This window comes from Bombina bombina, chromosome 6 (assembly GCF_027579735.1).
Source record: "Bombina bombina isolate aBomBom1 chromosome 6, aBomBom1.pri, whole genome shotgun sequence".
In the NCBI taxonomy this organism is placed as follows: domain Eukaryota; kingdom Metazoa; phylum Chordata; class Amphibia; order Anura; family Bombinatoridae; genus Bombina; species Bombina bombina.
The window spans coordinates 100,929,159-100,952,015 of NC_069504.1; positions in this window are offsets into that span (position 1 = coordinate 100,929,159).

Sequence of the window (22,857 nt, forward strand, 5' to 3'; positions counted from 1 at the left end):
TTGGCGCCATTTGAGCGTGAGTCCCTAAAGCGGGAGTCAAAAGGTCTGACACGTGGGGAGAGTTAGTCGGCATAACTACCCCCACGACAGAATCCTCTGGTGATAATGTTTTTAAAGACAAAAAATGATCTTTATTGTTTAACATGAAATCAGTACATCTGGTACACATTCTAAGATGGGGTTCCACCATGGCTTTAAAACATAATGAACACAGAGCTTCCTCTATGTCAGACATGTTAGAACAGACTAATAATGAGACTAGTAAGCTTGGAAAACACTTTAAATCAAGTTAACAAGCAAATATATAAAACGTTACTGTGCCTTTAAGAGAAACAAATTTTGCCAAAATTTGAAATAACAGTGAAAAAAGGCAGTTAAACTAACAAAATTTTTACAGTGTATGTAACAAGTTAGCAGAGCATTGCACCCACTTGCAAATGGATGATTAACCCCTTAATACAAAAAACAGATTAACAAAACGAAAAATATGTTTTAAACAGTCATAACAGCTCCTACTTTTGAAGCCCTTTTGAGCCCTTCAGAGATGTCCTATAGCATGCAGGGGACTGCTGAGGGAAGCTGAATGTCACTGTTTGTAATTTTAACTGCACCAACTGTAACTTTTATACTATAACAGTGGAAAGCCTCAGGAAACTGTTTCTATGCAAAATTTAAGCCAGCCATGTGGAAAAAACTTAGGCCCCAATAAGTTTTATCACCAAACATATGTTAAAAAACGATTAAACATGCCAGCAAACGTTTTAAAAACACATTTTTACAAGAGTATGTATCTCTATTAATAAGCCTGATACCAGTCGCTATCGCTGCATTTAAGGCTTTACTTACATTACTTCGGTATCAGCAGTATTTTCTTAGTCAATTCCATTCCTAGAAAAATATTTTACTGCACATACCTTATCTGCAGGAAAACCTGCACGCCATTCCCCCTCTGAAGTACCTCACTCCTCAGAATGTGTGAGAACAGCAAATGGATCTTAGTTACGTCTGCTAAGATCATAGAAAAACGCAGGCAGATTCTTCTTCCAAATACTGCCTGAGATAAACAGCACACTCCGGTGCCATTTAAAAATAACAAACTTTTGATTGAAGAATAAACTAAGTAGAAAGCACCACAGACTCTCACAACCTCCTATCTATGTTGAGGCTTGCAAGAGAATGACTGAATATGGCAGTTAGGGGAGGAGCTATATAGCAGCTTTGCTGTGGGTGGACTCTTGCAGCTTCCTGTTGGGAAGGAGAATATATTCCATAAGTAATGGATGATCCGTGGACTGGATACACTTAACAAGAGAAAAATTGATAATTTAAGGCGTAAATGTCAGCTTTTAACCGTTTGGACTGTGTTTTTACATGTTTTGTTGGGGGGTTTTTTTGCTTCTGTAGAAGCTGATATTAGTCATTTTATGAGACTTGCACAGGTCTGTGTGAGAGATAGATAGATAGATAGATAGATAGATAGATAGATGAATGAAGGGACGGATACACAGATAGATAAATGTAAAGTAGTATATATAAATTAGCTTTTTTTTAAAACGTGTGCTCCTAATTGAGCAGTCATATATATATATATATATATATATATATATATATATAAAACAATCCCTTTTTCTCTATTAATGTGCAGAATATCCATACTTAAGGCCAGATTACAAGTGGCACGCTATTTAGCACTGTCATTCAGGCACCACTCATACACCACTGGAAGCAAACGTGTAATGCGTGTGGATTAGAACGAGTATTAGAAGTTAAAAGTAAATTGTTTGCACAAGAGCAAAACCCAAAGCACGCTAACTTCAGGATTTCGGCTATCACGTCCACGTTAACTTCTTCCCATAGACTTTAATTGAACCCGATTTAAAAAAACAAACAAACGGGGGAACTTCCGGGCAGCGGCCATGACAGGCTGCAAATTCATCAGCTCCTACAACTCTCTGCACAAGAATGTGTAAAATCCCTTCTTTATCACTCCATTACATATGTTTCTTGGACTTTGGATATACAGGAATGTGAGCTTGTTCAAGCCATACTATTATTTTTTGAGCAGAGACAATACTCAGTGTACCGGAATAATTTAAGGGTTGCGGCCTACCATCTCACCACCCCCCGGCAGAGCACTAATTTGCTTCTGTCGTTAGGAAGCAGTGAAACTCCGCACAACACTGCAAATTTTTTTCTCCATAGGACACAATATATTCTCAGAAAACCATTGTTTGTCCCATCTTTGCTTACTGTGTTTCATTATATGCACGCTATGGAGATCCCCTCAAGTTTCCTGGGGGAGTTGCGCAGCTTGCTACAAAACCACCATGAGGCCTTGGAAAATGAGCTTTTTATTGCATTTGATCGCAGCAGTGCTAATCCACCATACAAACCTACCCAATCTGAAGTTTGCGAGATCGAAAGAGGGGGGGTTGGCGCTTTGGGGCCCCAGCGTTTATCCCCTACCTCTGGCACATCGACGGACGTCAGACAGCCTGGAGCTATGAGAGCAGCTGTGTGGATTGACCCAGGAGCTCTGCTTTTCTTTCATGATCGAGGGGTGACCTGAAGGCTGTTAGGTATAGCAGCTAGCTGTTAACGGAACATTCTGGCAAACTATACTAACTTTGGAGCCAAGAGTAAGCTACCCCTTAAACCGGTTACTATTTCAAGCAGTGACTCTTTGCTCCCCATACACGGGCTGATGGCCTCTACTGCATGGACTCTAAGTTGCTGTTGATTGTTATGTACACTGTGTATCACCTGTGAATTTACATATTGTCATGAGATGCAGGACATATGCAGGACACAGCAATGATGGTACAACTCTATTTTATTACAGAGCATAGCAATTCACATCTATGAAAACAAGCTCTCTCATCTGTGAAAACAAGCTCTCTCATGAATCACATTTCTTTTGGGCACAAAGTGGGCACTGAGTTTATCCATAACTATATCAAAGTTAAATTCTTCCCCTTCTTGGAAAGTAAAAGCATTGAACACTGGCTCCACATCTTTCCCCATAGAGTATAAAAGAGAATTAACTTGTACTTCACCACTCTCCTTGTTCAGTTTGGAAGCAATCCTGAAGCGCTGAAACCGCTGACGCCATGTGGGCCAAGCTGCAGGCTGAGAGAAGTCAAAAGGCTCAGGTGGGGTAAACTTTGACATTGCAATCGATCAGGAACAGAAGCGCAGTCCAGAACTTCTGACACTATGTCATGAGATGCAGGACATATGCAGGACACAGCAATGATGGTACAACTCTATTTTATTACAGAGCATAGCAATTCACATCTAGTCAGGTTGATTGTACTAAACTAACTGCGACACAGACACCGGACCTAAGCCCTGCCCCCAAACTAGTGAGAACACATCCTGCTCTCATCACATCTTCCCCTTTTTCAAAGGCGAAGCATATATTTGCATATAACAGATAACAAGGTACACCAACAGAGTATACAACAACATTTTTGTTTTTGAACATTATAAAAACAAATAGGTTAGAAAACATGAACAAATAAATTACATCCTGACTTGGACATCGGGGTAGACTACCCTAGTCCACAGTGACCATGGGATTATTCTGCCCATACTTCCAGTCACTGTTCTAGCTAAAGTCAGTCCCTATATCGGGCCGGAAGTTTCACCACTCTTCCGCTTGATGTAACTTTGCAAGAACTGTCCTCTGATACAGAAGATGGTGAATTAGTGTCTGCTGGAGGCAAAGATATATCCCCGCTGTGATCTTGCTGAGGGGAAGGCACCTCTCTTCGAACAGGGGATCCCACCGGCGGTGGTACTGAGGTATCCGGTTCCAGACTCTCAGGTACAGGCTGAAGATGTCTTCGGTTATGGCGTGTAACCGTCCCTCCCTCTGTAAGGACTGTGTAAGACCTTGGTTCTGGAGAGCGGACCACTACCGTAGCAGGCGTCTTCCATTTCTTCTCATCATCCAGTTTAATTCTGACACTTTGGCCCGCTTTCAGTTCCTGTAAAGGCCTGACAGAATGTCTCCTGTCGTAGAAGAAACGATAACCCTTTTTGGCCTCTTCATCCCTCCTAAGGACTTCGTCCCGAGGAACAGGGCCAGGCGGCTTGAAGACACCCACTGAGGGTAAAGTGGTGCGAATCTGGCGTCCTAGCATTAGCTGTGCCGGGCTAAACCCGGTGGCTTGAATGGGCGGCGCCCTGTATGACAAGAGGGCTAGGTACGGCTCAGATTGCTTTAGAATGAATTTTGTTGTTTGAACTCCCCTTTCAGCCATTCCGTTGGCCTGCGGATAATGTGGACTTGACGTGGAATGTACAAAATCATATTCCCTGCTGAAAGCACTGAACTCTGCAGAAGCGAACTGCATACCATTATCACTCACCAGCTCCATTGGAATGCCCCAGCGGGCGAACAAGCTCTTCAGGCGAATGATAACGGCCTGACTTGTGATATCATTCAGGGGTGCAATTTCCAAATACCTGGAATAGTAGTCGATCACAACAAGAAACTTTTTCCCGTGCAGTTCACACAAATCAGCAGCTATTTTCTGCCACGGCCCCGCAGGCAGCGGAGTAGACATCAAGGGCTCCCTTCTCTGAGTAGGCCGGCGTTCCCGGCAAAAGGCACATTTAGACACGTGATTTGCAATGTCGGAGCTGATCCCAGGCCACCACACAGCTGTAGCTGCCCTTTCTCTGCACTTTGTAATGCCTAAGTGGCCATCGTGAATCCTGTTTAACATCTCCTTCCTCATGCTGACAGGAATTACAATGCGGTCCTGGAACAGCACCAACCCCTCCAGCTCCGTGAGCTGCGACCTCTCTGGCTGGTAAGCATTTAAAGACATCCAGGCTGCCCGGCTCTCGGGCCAGCCTTCTTTTATGTACCTTATAACTTCTTGCAGATCTGTGTCCAAATATGTCTCTTTCTTTATCTCTTCCAGTTTCCTTGAAGAAATGGACTTAGAGGCCAGAACTGAATCAACATACACTTTCACATCTGATTCCGTGGAGGATTCTTCAGCAGCAGCCAGCGGGAGCCTGGATAGTGTATCTGCCACAACCAGTTGTTTCCCCGGCACATGCACTGCCTGAACATTGAACCTGAGCAGTCTCATTAGAAGTCTCTGGCATCTCAAGGGTGTTTTGTCAATGTCATAAGAATTGATTAGAGGGACTAGCGGTTTGTGGTCAGTTTCCAGACTAAATTTCTCCAAACCCACTAGATAACGCTGAAAGCGCTCACAGGCCCAAACTGCAGCCAGGCACTCTTTCTCAATTTGAGCGTATTTTGACTCCGCAGCCATCAGTGTGCGGGAACAGTAGGCGATAGGCTGTAGTTTGTTGTCATTCAGCTGCAGGAGTGCAGCCCCCAACCCATAACTGCTTGCATCGGCACTAACCACAGTCTTTTTTGAAGGGTCGTAGAACCCCAGCACTGGGGCAGACCCCAGCAGGGACTTGGCATGCAGAAAAGCTTTTTCTTGTGAAGGTCCCCAGACCCAGGCAACGTATTTCTTTTTTTTTTATTATTATTTTTATTTATAAACCAAAACAATTTACATGAATCAATTATCATACAATTACTGTCTTGTACAGAAAACAAAAATAGAGGATGAAGTACAAGGCCATTGAAATACAATATATCAATATGAGCATGCTGAATTTAGACATAGTTAAAATAGTTTTTACACAGCATGTAAATTTGAAAATATATTAATTATACTTCATATTTCTTTATTCTTAGAAATATCTAGAACCAGGAGATAGTTAATATATGTCAAAAATAATACAATTATTGTTCATTTAGATCAAACAGAATAGTGGAAACAGATAAATACAGAGACTATGCAATCATAGAATAGAACAGTGACCTTGTATTAGTTTAAATAGTTCTGTGTCTAATCTATTTAGTCTCAATATTAAATAATAGATTAATTACCATTCATGGTGTCATTATATCTTATATAATTATCTATGAAAAACGTCTTGGGGTTTTGTTTATTTTTCCAATCCCACCCCATTTCTCCCCCCCTCCCCACGTGTGTTAAAGAAGAAAGGAAAAAAAAAAAAAAAAAAAAAGGGGGGAAAAGGAATTCTCTTTTCTTTTCCCCTCCTCTCTTTTATCTACCAGTTCCCTAGCAAAACTATTTCTGTATTTTGAAAGGGAAAAATTATATGATTTATTTCTGTAGGAGAGAATATTTTTAAGAAGATTGACCAGTTATCGAAGAATCTTTTAACATCTTGTTCATTATCAATATTTGTATCCCTTTGTTCTAATATGCACTGTTTTTTTAGACAGTTTTTCACTTCAGAGAGAGAGGGGATTGATCGGGTCTTCCATTTTTTGCAAATTAGATATCTTGTAGCTAATATGGTAGAGATTACGACCTTTTCGTTGTTTTGTTTACCGGGTTCTTCCCTTAAACCAAACACTATCTGAAATAATGTTAGAGAAAGAGGGGTTATTTTTAGAACCTTTTTTAGCCAATATTCTATTTTAAGCCATAGGGTCCTGACTTTTGGGCAGTGCCATATCATATGCAAAAAATTAGCTGCAAAATGTGAGCATTTGGGACATTTATTAAAGCTTAGGTTGGCACACTTGTAGCCTTTCTCAGGGGTGAAATATGCGCTATGAAGGAATTTAACATGGGCTTCTCTCCATGTAGCCGAGAGTGTATTTTGGGTGATCTTTTTAAGTGAAAGTTGAAGAGTTTTTACTTCTATATTGTTTGAAGCAATTAGTATATTCCAGTTTGCAGTCAAATGGGTTAGAACAGTTGCACCTTTATTTGTACCTAAGAAATAGTAACATGGTGTAATAGACATACGGCCATTTCTAGTTAATATTAACCAATCTTCAAGTTTACCTATATTCCAATTCCAACCTTTTTCTTTAACTAGTTCAAGCGCAAAGTGTCTAAGTTGGAGATATGCAAAAAAATCTTTATTTGGCAAGCCAAATTCTATATTTAATTCTTGAAATGATTTAATACAGTGTCTTTCTTTATCTATTATTTGATAGACATTGGTCAAACCAGAATAGTGCCATCTCATAAAGACACCAGACAGAATACCTGCCTGAAATTTAGGGTTTCCTAATATCGGCAGATATGAAGAGGCTTTACTATTTATTGCAAGAAGCTTTGTTATTTTTTGCCAAGCTTTGAGCGGGTTGTAGATTGTTTTAAGTTTTTTAATTTCTGTCGGGATTTCTTTTGGATCAAGATGTATCAATGCAGATAAACTAAATGGATAGCAGACATTAAGTTCTAATTCGTTGTTTAGGATGTAATTGTTACGGGAAATCCAGTCTGTAACTATACGCGCAAGAAAAGAGAGGTTATATAGCCATATGTCAGGCAGGGCCAGTCCCCCGGATTCTCTTGGTACTGATAGTTTCTTCAAGGATATTTTTGCTCTTTTCCCTTGCCATAGGAATTCTATAAGTGCACTGTTAATTGATCGGATGTCTTTCCCTAGCAATAATATAGATGTATTTTGGAGGATATAAAGTAGTTTCGGAAGAAGGGCCATCTTAAATAAGGCTATTCGGCCAGATAATGATATTGGCAGATTATGCCAGTTCTTAAGTTTTTCTTTGATTACTTTCAAGACTGGGGGAATATTACGTTTGTAGAGATCCTCGGTGTTAAGCGGGATATGGATCCCTAAATATTTAAAGGAGTCTGTAACCTGTCGTAATGGTATATTTGTTACCGAGTTCTTAGTATTTCTGAGCCAAAATATTTCAGATTTCGTGTAATTAACTTGTATCCTGCAAAGGAACCAAAATGATCCATTATACAGAAAAGTTTTGGGATATTTAGTTTGGTATTTGTCATATAGACGAGCAAATCGTCTGCATAGAGGCCAATTTTAATTTCATGCTTACGAATTCTAATACCATCAAGAGATTGTCTTAGTTTAATTGCCAAGGGTTCGATGGCAATATTAAAGAGAAGCGGGGAGAGAGGACAACCCTGATGCGTCCCTCTACCTATGGGGATAGGTGGGGAGAGACTATTATTAATTATCAATTTTGTAGCAGATAAGGTATAGAGATTGATTATAAAGTCAGTGAATTTACCCTTAATACCAAAGTGTTTAAGTGAGGAATATATATGCTCATGGATAATTGAATCGAATGCCTTTTCTGCATCTATAGAAATAATAGCAAGATCCTGTATGCCCTCTCCCCCACTACTCACATCTGACATTGCCTTATAATATTCTGTCACCACTAATACCTCCCTAATTTTTGCGGCAGAGTTTCTATTATTTAGAAACCCTGACTGGTCTGGATGAATAATTTCTGCAAGAGCCCCTTGTAATCTAGCCGCCAATACTGCTGTTAAAATTTTATAGTCCACATTGAGGAGGGCTATGGGTCTGTACGATTCCTTGCAAAGTGGATCTTTATCACTTTTAAGTATTAATGTTGTGAAAGATTGTGAAAAGGAGAGGGGAGTAGGTTTACCCTCAATAAAGAAGCTGTTAAAAAGAGTACCAATATGTGGAGTGACTTCGCTGAGCAGTATTTTATAAAATTCACTGGGGAGACCGTCAGGACCAGGTGCTTTGTTTGATGACAGCTTAGATATTACTTTCTCAATCTCTTCCGCCGTAATGGGGGCGTTAAGATTGTTAGTAACTTCTGGAGCCAATGTAGGATATTCAATTTCACTCCAAAACTCAGCAGATTTATTTGTCTCAGTGGTTTTAGGCGTATAGAGTTCTTTAAAATATTCATGAAATATCGTCAGAATATCATCTGATTTGGTAACATGTTTCCCTTTATATAGCAATTTATCTATGTTTAATTGTTTTTTTTCGTTTTTAATTAATTTAGCCAATATTCTGCCTGACTTGTTACCATATCTATACAATTTAGTTTGGATTTTCAATTCTTTTTGTGTTTCTTGAGATAATACAAAGGCATCTCTCTCTTTTTTCGCTCGCAGATATTTTGCCCAGTTGACAGGGGTTCTATCAGAAAGATATTGATTATAAGAGTTCAGCAGAAATTTATAAGATTCTTTTTCCCTAAGCCTGATTTTTTTTAATAGCATAGCGCCGTATGCAATAATTTCCCCCCTCATTACAGCTTTCGCCGTTTCCCAGAATATTTCGGGATTATTAAGATGTTCTCTATTAAAGTGTACATATTCTTTATATTTATTTAATAGCCATTTTTTAAACTTTAGGTCTGATGTTAAATAGTAGGGAAAAAAGAAGCGTGAGGGGGAAAAATGCGTATCTGCTAAACATATTTCAAGAGAGATAGGTGCGTGATCTGATAATAATATTGGCATGATTGTTGCTGTAACCCTTGATACTGGGATACGTTCGTCAATGAGAAAAATGTCTATTCTAGACATGGTTTTATGGGCCTTCGAGAGACAAGTAAAGCTATGAGCAGTAGGATTTTGATTTCTCCATATGTCGTGTATGGCTAAATTGTGCATGATTTTTTTGTATAACTTGGTTTCTAAATTATCTCTTTTTTGCTTCAGATGTTTAGTGTCTTGTCTTAATCTGTCTATTGGGCATTGAGGTGCCATATTAAAATCGCCACCAATAATTAACGAGCCTTCTGTGTAAGATAAGAGTTTCGACTGCAGAGTATTCCAGTAATCTGGATCAAATATATTTGGACCATATGTGTTACAAAGTGTGTACAACTTCTTGGCGATCTTTATTTTTAAAAGCACATATCTCCCCCCTGGGTCGGCCACACAATGTACAACTTCTGACTCAATTTTTTTATCTATTAGTATTGCTACCCCCCTCTTTCTCTTAACGCCAGCCGCAAAGTATACTTCTTTGACCCAAGAAGTTTTTAATTTTAAAGTTTCCTCTGCTGAGAGGTGTGTTTCTTGAATGAAACCTATATCAGTTTGAAGTTTACATAATTGTGTAAGGATCGTCTTGCGTTTAATAGGTGTGGAAATTCCCCCTACATTCCATGATACTATTTTACATTTGCCTATTTTTCCCATTTAGGGGAGAGATATAGTTAAAAAAAAGAGAGGAAAAACAGAGCAAGACAAAGCAAAAAAAAAAAAAAAAAAAGAATTTTTCTATTAAATTTACCCCACACGTGAGGGGAGGAGATCCTTTGGCCCCTGTCTATCCGTAGACAGGGGTCTTCCCTAAAAAAAGCCTGTAGAAAACTTTTTTCCTTTCTCTTTCTTTCCCTCCTCTCTTCCATTTGTTGATTTTTAAAATTTGTTGTATTCCTATGTTTTTATTATTAGTTTAGGGAATCAAGTGTTTTGTAAAAATTTTCAGCCGTGCTGGTTTCTTCGAACCAGTGTGTTTCTTCCTGTGCTATAACCTTAAGTTTGTGGGGATATATTATCATTGCTCGATAACCTTTTTGGATAAATTTAGAGCAGATGGGAGCAAGCTCCCGTCTCTTTGCTGCTGTATCGGCGGAAAAATCTTGAAATATTAAAATTGTAGCATCTTTAAATGTAATTGGCTGCTGTCTGCCATAGTGCTGAAGTAGGGTAATTTTGTCCTGATAGTTTAGAAGTTTCGCTATAATTGGCCTAGGTCTATTTCTACCTTTACTGTCTGTATGTGGAGGACCTAACCTGTGTGCTCTCTCAACCATTATGGGTTGATGAGTGGGTGGTATTTTAAGAATTTTGGGTAGTAGTTCTGAAATGAAAGATATTAGATTTTCGTTTTGTTCCTCTGGAAGACCAATAATTCTAATGTTGTTCCTTCTGGAACGATTCTCTAAATCTTCTAGTTTATTTTGAATTTTTTGTATATTAATATCTGCCGATTCCAGTTTAGAGCTGTGTAAGTTTGTTAGGTCTTCTAGATCAGATACCCTTTGTTCTACTTCTTGTAGTCTGGCAGACTTCCTGTGTTAATAAGAGGATGTCTTGTTTTAGTTCGGTTTTAAGGGCATCGAATTTAGGAGTAAGGGCATCTGAAATGCTGGTAACCAGGTTCTGAATATTAGTTACTTCATGTATCCCTGCTGTATTATCCATTATTGGTTGTATATTGGTGACATTTTCTTGTGTGGTTTTCGTTTTCCTATCCCTCTGTCTGGCTGCCATGGCTGGAGAGGGGGTCTTGTGAGGGACGTGAAGAAATTTATCCATGTGCCGAAAAAAAAACTTAGAAGGGTGAAAAATGTATATCGTGCCGAAAAACATAATTTATGGAAGAACTTACCTGATAAATTCATTTCTTTCATATTAGCAAGAGTCCATGAGCTAGTGACGTATGGGATATACATTCCTACCAGGAGGGGCAAAGTTTCCCAAACCTTAAAATGCCTATAAATACACCCCTCACCACACCCACAATTCAGTTTAACGAATAGCCAAGAAGTGGGGTGATAAGAAAAAAGTGCGAAAGCATATAAAATAAGGAATTGGAATAATTGTGCTTTATACAAAAAAATCAAAACCACCACAAAAAAGGGCGGGCCTCATGGACTCTTGCTAATATGAAAGGAATGAATTTATCAGGTAAGTTCTTACATAAATTATGTTTTCTTTCATGTAATTAGCAAGAGTCCATGAGCTAGTGACGTATGGGATAATGATTACCCAAGATGTGGATCTTTCCACGCAAGAGTCACTAGAGAGGGAGGGATAAAATAAAGACAGCCAATTCCTGCTGAAAATAATCCACACCCAGAATAAAATTTTAATGGAAAAACATAAGCAGAAGATTCAAACTGAAACCACTGCCTGAAGTACGTTTCTACCAAAAACTGCTTCAGAAGAAGAAAACACATCAAAATGGTAGAATTTAGTAAAAGTATGCAAAGAGGACAAAGTTGCTGCTTTGCAAATCTGATCAACCGAAGCTTCATTCCTAAATGCCCAGGAAGTAGAAACTGACCTAGTAGAATGAGCTGTAATCCTTTGAGGCGGAGTGTTACCCGACTCAACATAGGCATGATGAAATAAAAGATTTCAACCAAGATGCCAAAGAAATGGCAGAAGCTTTCTGGCCTTTTCTAGAACCGGAAAAGATGACAAATAGACTAGAAGTCTTTCGGAAAGACTTAGTAGTTTCAACATAATATTACAAAGCTCTAACAGCATCCAAAGAATGCAATGATTTCTCCTTAGAATTCATAGGATTAGGACATAATGAAGGAACCACAATTTCTCTACTAATGTTGTTAGAATTCACAACCTTAGGAAAAAATTCAAAAGAAGTTCACAGCACCGCCTTATCCTGATGCAAAATCAGAAAAGGAGACTCACAAAAAAGAGTAGATAATTCAGAGACTCTTCTGGCAGAAGAAATGGCCAAAAGAAACAAAACTTTCCAAGAAAGTAATATAACGACCAAAGAATGCATGGGTTCAAAAGGAGGAGCTTGAAGAGCCCCCAGAACCAAAATCAAACTCCAAGGAGGAGAAATTGACTTAATGACAGGTTTTATACGAACCAAAGGGTGTACAAAACAATGAATATCAGGAAGATTAGCAATCCTTCTGTGAAAAAGAACAGAAAGAGCAGAGATTTGTCTGTCAAGGAACTTGCGGACAAACCTTTATCTTAAACCATCCTGAAGAAACTGTAAAATTCTCGGTATTCAAAAAGAATGCCAAGAAAAAAGATGAGAAAGACACTAAGAAATATAAGTCTTCCAGACTCTATAATATATCTCTCTAGATACAGATTTACGAGCCTGTCACATAGTATCAATCACAGAGTCAGAGAAACCTCTTTGACCAAGAATCAAGCGTTCAAACACCATACCTTAAAATTAAGGTTTTGAGATCCTGATGGAAAAAAGAACCTTGAGACAGAAAGACTGGTCTTAACGGAAGAGTCCACAGCTGGCAAGAGGCCATCCGGACAAGATCCGCATACCAAAACCTGTGAGGCCATGCTGGAGCTACCAGCAGGACAAACGAGCATTCCTTTAGAATATTGGAGAATACCCTTGGAAGAAGAACTAGAGGTGGAAAGATATAGGCAGGATGACACTAGAAAGGAAGAGATAATGCATCCACTGCCTCCGCCCAAGGATCCCGGGATCTGGACAGATACCAGGGAAGTTTCTTGTTTAGATGAGAAGCCATCAGATCTATTTCTGGGAGATCCCACATTTGAACAATCTGAGGAAATACCTCTGGGTGAAGAGACCATTCGCCCAGGTGCAACGTTTGGCGACTGAAATAATCCGCTTTCCAATTGTCCATACCTGGGATATGAACCGCAGAGATTAGACAGGAGCTGGATTCCGCCCAAACCAAAATTCGAGATACTTCTTTCATAGCCAGAGGACTGTGAGTCCCTCCTTGATGATTGATGTATGCCACAGTTGTGACATAGTCTATCTGAAAACAAATGAACAACTCTCTCTTCAGAAGAGGCCAAGACTGAAGAGCTCTGAAAATTGCACGGAGTTCCAAAATATTGATCGGAAATCTCACCTCCTGAGATTCCCAAACCCCTTGTGCCGTCAGATACCCCCACACAGCTCCCCAACCTGTAAGACTTGCATCTGTTGAGATTATAGTCCAGGTCGGAAGAACAAAGAAGCCCCCTGAACTAAACGATGGTGATCTGTCCACCATGTCAGAGAGTGTCGTATAATCGGTTTAAAGATATTAATTGAGATATCTTTGAGTAATCCCTGCACCATTGGTTCAGCATACAGAGCTGAAGAGGTCGCATGTGAAAACGAGCAAAGGAGATCGCATCTGATGCGGCAGTCCTAAGACCTAAAATTTCCATGCATAAGGCTACCAAAGGGAATGATTGTGACTGAAGGTTTTGACAAGCTGATATCAATGTTAAACTTCTCTTGTCTGACAAGGACAGAGTCATAGACACTGAATCTATCTAGAAACCTAAAAAGGTTACCCTTGTCTGAGGAATCAATGAACTGATAGGTAAATTGATCCTCCAACCATGAACTTGAAGAAACAACACAAGTCGATTCGTATGAGATTCTTTGAAAATGAGAAGACTGAGCAAGTACCAAGATATCGTCCAAATAAGGAAATACCAAAACCCTGTTCTCTGATTACAGAAAGAAGGGCACCGAGAACCTTTGAAAAAAATTCTTGGAACTGAGGCTAGGCCAAACGGTAGAGCCACAAAACTGGTAATGCTTGTCTAAAAAGAGAATCTCAGACACTAAAAGTGATCTGGATGAATCGGAATATGCAGATACGCATCCTGTAAATCTATTGTAGACATATAATGCCCTTGCTAAACAAAAGGCAGGATAGTCCTACAGTAACCATCTTGAATGTTGGTATCCTTACATAACGATTCAATATTGATAGATCCGAAACTGAAGGAATTGACCTTCTTTGGTACAATGAAGAGATAAAATAAAACCCCAGCCCCTGTTCCAGAACTGGAACTGGCATAATTACTCCAGCCAACTCTAGATCTGAAACACATTTCAGAAATGCTGAGCCTTTGCTGTGATAACTGGGACACGGGAAAGAAAAAAACCTCTTAGCAGGAGGCCTTAACTTGAAGCCAATTCTGTACCTTTCCGAAACAATGTTCTGAAAACAGAGATTGAAAACGGAATTGATCCAAATTTCTTTGAAGAAAACGTAATCTGCCCCATACCAGCTGAGCTGGAATAAGGGCCGCACCTTCATGGGTACTTAGGAGCTGGCTATAAGTCTCTATAAGGCTTGGATATATTCCAAACTGGAAATAGTTTCCAAACTGATACCGCTCCTGAGGATGAAGGATCAGGCTTTTGTTCCTTGTTGTGAGGAAAGGAACGAAAATGATTATTAGACCTAAATTTACCTTAGATTTTTTATCCTTAGGTAAAAAAGTTCCCTTCCTTCCAGAAACAGTAGAGATAATAATTTATTACCCTGGAAAGAAAGGGAAAGCAAAGTTGACTTAGAAGACATATCAGCATTCCAAGTTTAATCCATAAAGCTTTTCTAGCTAAAATAGCTAGAGACATATACCTGACATCAACTCTAATGATATCAAAAGATGGTATCACCAATAAAATTATTAGCATGTTATAGAATAATAATAATGCTATAAAATTATGATCTGTTACTTGTTGCGCTAAAGCTTCTAACCAAAAAGTTGAAGCTGCAGCAACATCCGCTAAAAATATAGCAGGTCTAAGAAGATTACCTGAACATAAGTAAGCTTTTCTTAGAAATGATTCAATCTTCCTATCTAAAGGATCCTTAAATGAAGTACTATCTGCCGTAAGTACATTTAGCAGGAGTAGAGACAGCCCCATAACCTTAGGGATTCTGTCCCAAAAAACTCTAATCTGTCAGATGGCACAGGATATAATTGCTTAAACGTTTAGAAGGAGTAAAAGAATTACCCAAATTATTCCATTCCCTGGAAATTACTTCAGAAATAGCATCAGGGAGATTAAACACTTCTGGAATAACTACAGGAGATTTAAACGTTTAGATTTAGTATCAAGAGGACCAGAATCCTCTATTTCTAATGCAATTAATACTTCTTAAAATAAAGAACGAATAAATTCCATCTTAAACAAATACAAAGATTTATCAGCATCAACCTCTGAGACAGAAACCTCTGAACCAGAAGAACCATTATCAGTATCAGAATGATGATGTTCATTTAAAAATTCATCTGAAAAAAGAGAAGTTTTAAAAGACTTTTATGTAAACTAGAAGGAGAAATAACAGACATAGCCTTCTTAATGGATTTAAAAAATAAAATCTCTTATGTTATCAGGAACACTCTGAAAATTAAATGTTGACGGAACAGCAACAGGTAATGTAACAGTACTAAAGGAAATTTTATCTGCATTAATAAGTTTGTCATGACATGCAATATACAAACAACAGCTGGAGAAACAGATACCAAAAATTTATAGCAGATGCACTTAGCTTGGTAGCTCCAGCACCGGGCAGTGATTTTCCTGAAGTATCTTCTGACTCAGTTGCAACGTGGAACATCTTGCAATATGTAATAGAAAAAACAACATATAAAGCAAAATTGATCAAATTCCTTAAATGACAGTTTCAGGAATGGGAAAGAAATGCCAGTGAACAAGCTTCTAGCAACCAGAAGCAATAAATAATGAGACTTAAATAATGTGGAGACAAAAGCGACGCCCATATTTTTTTAGCGCCAAATAAGACGCCCACATTATTTGGCGCCTAAATGCTTTTGGCGCCAAAAATGACGCCACATCCGGAACGCCGACATTTTTGGCGCAAAAGAACGTCAAAAAAATGACGCAACTTCCGGCGACACGTATGACGCCGGAAACAGAAAAGATTTTTTGCGCCAAAAAAGTCAGCGCCAAGAATGACGCAATAAAATGAAGCATCCTGAGTCAAGACAAATAAATGTTTGAATACATATATTTAGAACTTTATAAAAAAGTGCCCAACCATAGCTTTAGAGTGTCACAGAAAATAAGACTTACTTACCCCAGGACACTCATCTACATGTTTGTAGAAAGCCAAATCAGTACTGAAACGAAAATCAACAGAGGTAATGGTATATATATAAGAGTATATCGTCGATCTGAAAAGGGAGGTAAGAGATGAATCTCCACGACCGATAACAGAGAACCTATGAAATAGACCCCGTAGAAGGAGATCATTGAATTCAAATAGGCAATACTCTCCTCACATCCCTCTGACATTCACTGCACGCTGAGAGGAGAACCGGGCCCCAACTTGCTGCGGAGCGCATATCAACGTAGAATCTAGCACAAACTTACTTCACCACCTCCATAGGAGGCAAAGTTTGTAAAACTGAATTGTGGGTGTGGTGAGGGGTGTATTTATAGGCATTTTAAGGTTTGGGAAACTTTGCCCCTCCTGGTAGGAATGTATATCCCATACGTCACTAGCTCATGGACTCTTGCTAATTACATGAAAGAAAAAGGAGTGTGAGTGAGGTGCTCTGGGAACCCGGAGAGACCAGAGAGGTGCAAGATTAAGGAGGTGTTTAAGCCTCAGGATGGGAAAGTGAGGGGGTGGTGTACAGTGGGGGACAAGTGAGAGAGGGAGAAAAAAAAAAATTGAGAGGAGGATAAAGTGTCTATATAGGGGTGAGTAATTTAATTATGTGAAGAGTCCAGCCGTGGGAGTGAGAGCGGGGGAGTATTTAATACGATTAAATGAGCTTTGTCACAGAAGAAGAAATGTAATCTTTAGAGCAGTAAATATTTAGGTCTACCGAATGTAATATATATATATAGAAAACTATCTTTTAGAAGAGTTTGAGAAGTATTACTTCTTTAATTCTACTTAAATATATGTTATTAAGATAGAAAACATCTAAATATGCATATGAGTTTATGTCTTATCTATTTATCTATGAGTAGAAGCTTTCTATATTAGTCTGTACCTATGTTGCTTCTTAAGTATGGCTTATACCTTTATGTAGCTATTTAGTTGGAACAAAGAGAGGGAGCAAGGTTAAGGATGCCGTTCTTGGGAAAGCTGAACAAAATAGGAATCAAGGATTATTCACTACATCATTCTCAGTAAATACGGTTTAGTACAACAAGAAAAGATAGATAGCATCCAGATTTCAAAAATTCCAGGAGAGAGACAGGAGAAACAGTTATATTCTCTCTTTTTTTCCCTTCTACTGCTCCTATAGTAATTTACATATTATTCAAACTTTTACTTAGTCAAGAAGATTCTATAAGATAGTATATTGAATATCAATTAGGGTATGCACATATGTTCAGTATATTACCTGTAGATTTGGTACGTGAGTTAGGTATTATAGAGACTATATAAATCTATAGGGCCTCTTAGTATGCCCCTTTGTGAATATGATAAAAGGAACAGTATTTTTTCCTTCTCTAAAAACTAGGTGCTTGATTTAGTTAAGTAAAGTAGAGGGCATTTAGGGGGCGGGAGGGAGATTATAGCAATCTGTTAAGATAGAAACAGTAGCTCTATTTAAATAGCCCAATAATAGTGAGAATCCTAGAGAGAATAATATTGAAGTGCCAGGATAACCTAACAGAATTAGTTAGCTTCAAGCTTTATACAAGTTAATGTAATTGCATAATCAACAATATCCCCATCAAAAAGCAAACAGAAGAAAAAAAAAAAAAAAGAAAGAACAGGTTATGGTACAATTTAGTAGATATCTTCTTATGCTAGTAAAAAGAAATAAAAAATGAGAGAAAAAAAAAGAAAAAACAGTAAATCATATATCTTCAGGAGATATGGCTTTAGGAGAGAAAAATATGAGGTTAGCAGAGAGTCGGAATCAGACCTCCGGAGTCACGTCAAGCACAGCGCAGACTCACAACCTCCCACGCAGCACCGGTGGGGGAGGTGGAGCTCGCCGCTGCGCCTCAAACTGTAGGAAGAAACGGTCCGGTGGAAACACAGGTAGTTATTGTTATGCCTGTAGTGAAATGAGGTTTAGAGGTAAGATAGTGACACGGAGGGGTAGAAAGTCCGAAAAATAGAACGGGTGCCTCCGTGGATTATATAAGCAGGAAAAGGTGTAGACTCGAAGTTATATGAAGGGATTCCCAGTCCTTTGTTTCCTTTTCCCACAGTCTTCGTGAGAGAAGGAGTCAATTTTCGTAGGAAGGAAGGGGGAGAGGGGAAAGCAGAAAGAAGAAAAGAAAGTAAGCTGTTTATGTCTCTTAGCTTAGTTATCGTGCATATTAAGATAAATATGCTATTTAGACATTTTATTGCGGCCACAGTGGGATGGAGTTCCACCGTCAGGGCTTCCAGAGAAGATGTCTCTTACTGTCCAAAAAGCACCCTCACAGGAGGGGAAGGCGCGAATTTCCACCGCCAGGAGCTATGGGACTGGAGGGCAGAGCTCAGCTACACCTGTTAGCTCCTCCTCCACTGGAACCAGAACATACCAGGCAACGTCTTTCTTAAGCAACTCTGTGACAGGGTGTAAAACTGTTGATAAATCTGGAAGAAACTTGCCCACGTAATTTACAAGGCCCAATATCTGTCTCAGCTCATGTACATCAGAAGGGCTTTTCATCTGTTCAATAGCACAAATTTTCTCGGGGTCTGGCTTGATGCCATCCCCGTTGATGATATGCCCAAAGTAGCATAATTCAGTTTTCCTAAAATGACATTTTTCTTTATTCAGCTTCAGCCCAGACTCTTTGATAGCCTGTAGCACACAACTTAAACGCTGATCATGCTCCTCCACTGTAGACCCATACTCTAGAATGTCGTCCATGACGACCGCTGTGCCCACGTGGTCACTCAGGAGAGAACTCATTTCCCTTTGAAAGATTTCAGGAGCGGAGGATATCCCAAAGGGGAGTCTGCAGAAGCAGAACCGACCTACCGGTGTGATAAAGGTAGTCAGTTTGCGGCACTTTGGATCCAGGGGGATCTGCCAAAAGCCGCTAGAAGCGTCTAATGTGGAAAAGAACTTCGCCCCAGCCAACTTTGGAGCTATATCTTCTAATGTCGGCAGCACAAATCTCTCTCTCTTCACTGCTTCATTCAACCTTTTCAGGTCCACACAGATGCGCACCTTTCCGTTTTTCTTTGCAACTGGAACAATGGGGGCACATCAATCAGTCACTTCAACAACCTCTTCAATAACCCCCATAGACTTCATGCGCATAAGCTCTTTCTCCACTTGAGGCATGAGCGGGAACGGGATTCTACGAGGGGTAGAAATACTGTATGGGACTGCGTCACTTTTAAGTGCTATACGGACAGGTTTGCAGTTCAGTAGGCCCAACTCGCCAAACATATCTTCGGAAATCTCATTCACTCTGGCCACGAGGCCCAAGTCACAGGCTGCTTTTCTGCTCAGTAAACTGTTAACACACTGACCTCGGATCACATGCACCCACATGGTGAACTTCCTTTGCTTGTACTCACAGCTGGCAAGAAATTTCCCCACACAATCAATGCGGCCACCAGGACTATGGACATTTGTAGTAACCTTCGCCAGCTGGGGCTGTCGAGGCAGTTTCATAAATTCAGCAAAAGACATTAAAGTGATATCTGCTCCTGTGTCAATCTTAAAATCAACTTTGGCTCCCATTATAGTAAAAGTAACTTTCCAATCTTCCTCTGAGCTTGTCTGTCCCACGACAGACCCCACAAAAGACACTTCCTGACCCTCCTGGTCACTGTCCACCTGCATCTCCTTAATGTATTCAGTTTTACACACCACTTCAAAATGGCCTATTCTGTTGCATTTTCTGCATCTTTTATCTCTGGCCGGGCATATAGCACTCTGATCATGAGCCCGGTAGCACCGTGTGCATCGGCCATGTTGCGCCCATCCACTTCTAGGCCTTTCCAGTACTTTAGATCTACCGCTCACACTGTGCCTTTCACTAGCAGTTTTCCTAGACTGTTGCACTTCATCCACAATACTCTCAGACCTCAGATCAGCACTTTGCTTTTTCACCAGTTCACTCTGGCGGGCCATCCTAATAGCCCCGTCTAACGTTAAATCAGGCTCTAACTGCAGCTTCAGGGAGACTTCAGCATCTGCAATTCCAATAACTATTCTGTCTCTGATTTGCTCTTCTTTAGCAACACCAAACTCACAGAATTCAGCTAATTCATACAGGCTGCGCACAAATGACTCCACAGATTCTCCCACACGCTGATTACGTTTGTGAAAACAAGCTCTCTCATGAATCACATTTCTTTTGGGCACAAAGTGGGCACTGAGTTTATCCATAACTATATCAAAGTTAAATTCTTCCCCTTCTTGGAAAGTAAAAGCATTGAACACTGGCTCCACATCTTTCCCCATAGAGTATAAAAGAGAATTAACTTGTACTTCACCACTCTCCTTGTTCAGTTTGGAAGCAATCCTGAAGCGCTGAAACCGCTGACGCCATGTGGGCCAAGCTGCAGGCTGAGAGAAGTCAAAAGGCTCAGGTGGGGTAAACTTTGACATTGCAATCGATCAGGAACAGAAGCGCAGTCCAGAACTTCTGACACCATGTCATGAGATGCAGGACATATGCAGGACACAGCAATGATGGTACAACTCTATTTTATTACAGAGCATAGCAATTCACATCTAGTCAGGTTGATTGTACTAAACTAACTGCGACACAGACACCGGACCTAAGCCCCGCCCCCAAACTAGTGACATCACATCCTGCTCTCATCACACATATGTTGGCAAATAAGTGCAGTGTGGTGCTCTATATTAGTGAAATCTTATGCTGCTCATAACCTCTGAGTCTGATGCTTTATAATATTTTTTTTTCACTCTGAGGTTTTAGCCCCCTTTACAAAACCCTCCTTTATTTACCTTTAATGTAGGCTGGTCCTGCAAATATATCCTTACTCTGTGCCATCTCGATTTTCATACAATTATTATTTTGGGTAGATGTAAAAGATTATCACCCGCAGGAGGTAGAGCTAGGACTATCTATCCTTAATTTATATAGCTAGGAATGTAACTGACAGTAAGGGAGATTCAGAGTATTATAAGTGGTTGAGGGCATATCCCATTGCCTATATTTTAGTATTACCATTCGGCCATCTAGTACAACCCAGACAGTATGTCTAATTTAGTATCTCCGGGGCAATTCACACTATACCTTTGAAGTTATTAGTGATTTAAAAGTACCTTCTGAGTAACTGCTGTGTGTCATTTAGCTCCATGGGTCCCTGCAATATCAATATAGCCCTTTTCCTTCCTTGTGCAATAGTGGGGATCTTCAGACCTGCAGACGTATTTTATGTCATTTGGACTTATGCTAATGTTACTCACCGAATGTTGGATAAGGATGTTTGCTATATCTATTATGTTTTTCCAGTAGTCACCAGGTGCAGCATGATATGTTGAGGAGGTTATGATTTGCAGATCAACCTTTTTAGCATCACTTCCTAGATATTTAGTTTTACCTTATCTGTGCCATAAGAAAAGAAACATTAACGCAAGGTGGAGATTTATAATTAGCTCTTAAGAAATCCTAGCAGGGCATCTAGTCTTTAAGGTCTATTTGTTTTTACTTTAATTCCCCTTCTTTCTCTAAGAAATAGCAGGGGTCTTTAAAACCGTAGCCGGGTCTTCTGTCAACAGTAAGCATGTCTTTATCAGTAAAAAAAAGGGGGGGGGGGGAAATGTTTTTCTTTACATATATATAATAAGCGTTTACACCTTGTTTATTGTGTCCTCCTCATAGCTAGCAGTTACAGCATAATGAAAAAATAAAATCTGAGGTGAATGTAATGAGATCCATGAGTGGTCTCTTCTACTCCAGATAGTCTTCTGTAAATATCATTTATTTTCTCTTATGGGCTGGGGTCCAAGAGTGGCCTCTTGTCATCGTAGAGAAGGCTTAGATTTTCATGGGCATCCATAAACTATGTCTTTACGTAGCACACTTGTTACCACCAATCTTTGACTATGTAGCTCATTATGTATTCTGTTTCATGTATCTTGTTATTGCTACTTTTTGAAAGCCATTGTGAAATGCATCACTGTTTTCCCTGTATGCCGAAACTTTACCTCAATAAAAATAATTAAAAAAAACAAAAAAAACAAAAAAAAAAACAAACAATAGTTATCGCTCGCATGCGACCTACACGAGGGCTAGATTACAAGTTTTACGCTATTTTTAGCTCAGGTAACTATAACAAATATCGCGCCCACACTAACTTGCATTTGTATTACAAGTTTAAATAAAAAAATGTTCACTCAAGTGCAAACTAAATTTGCACACGTCAGGTTAGCGCAAGTAGAGGACTTGGGGACAATTTATCAATGTCTGTCCAACATGATACGCTGCCTGTAGTGTATCATGTCTGACAGACATCACTGAATGCCGACAGCATATGCTGTCGGCATAACATTGCACAATGCCGCCCCCTTCAGATTCGCGGCCAATCAGCCGCTAGCAGGGTGTGTCAATCAACCCGAT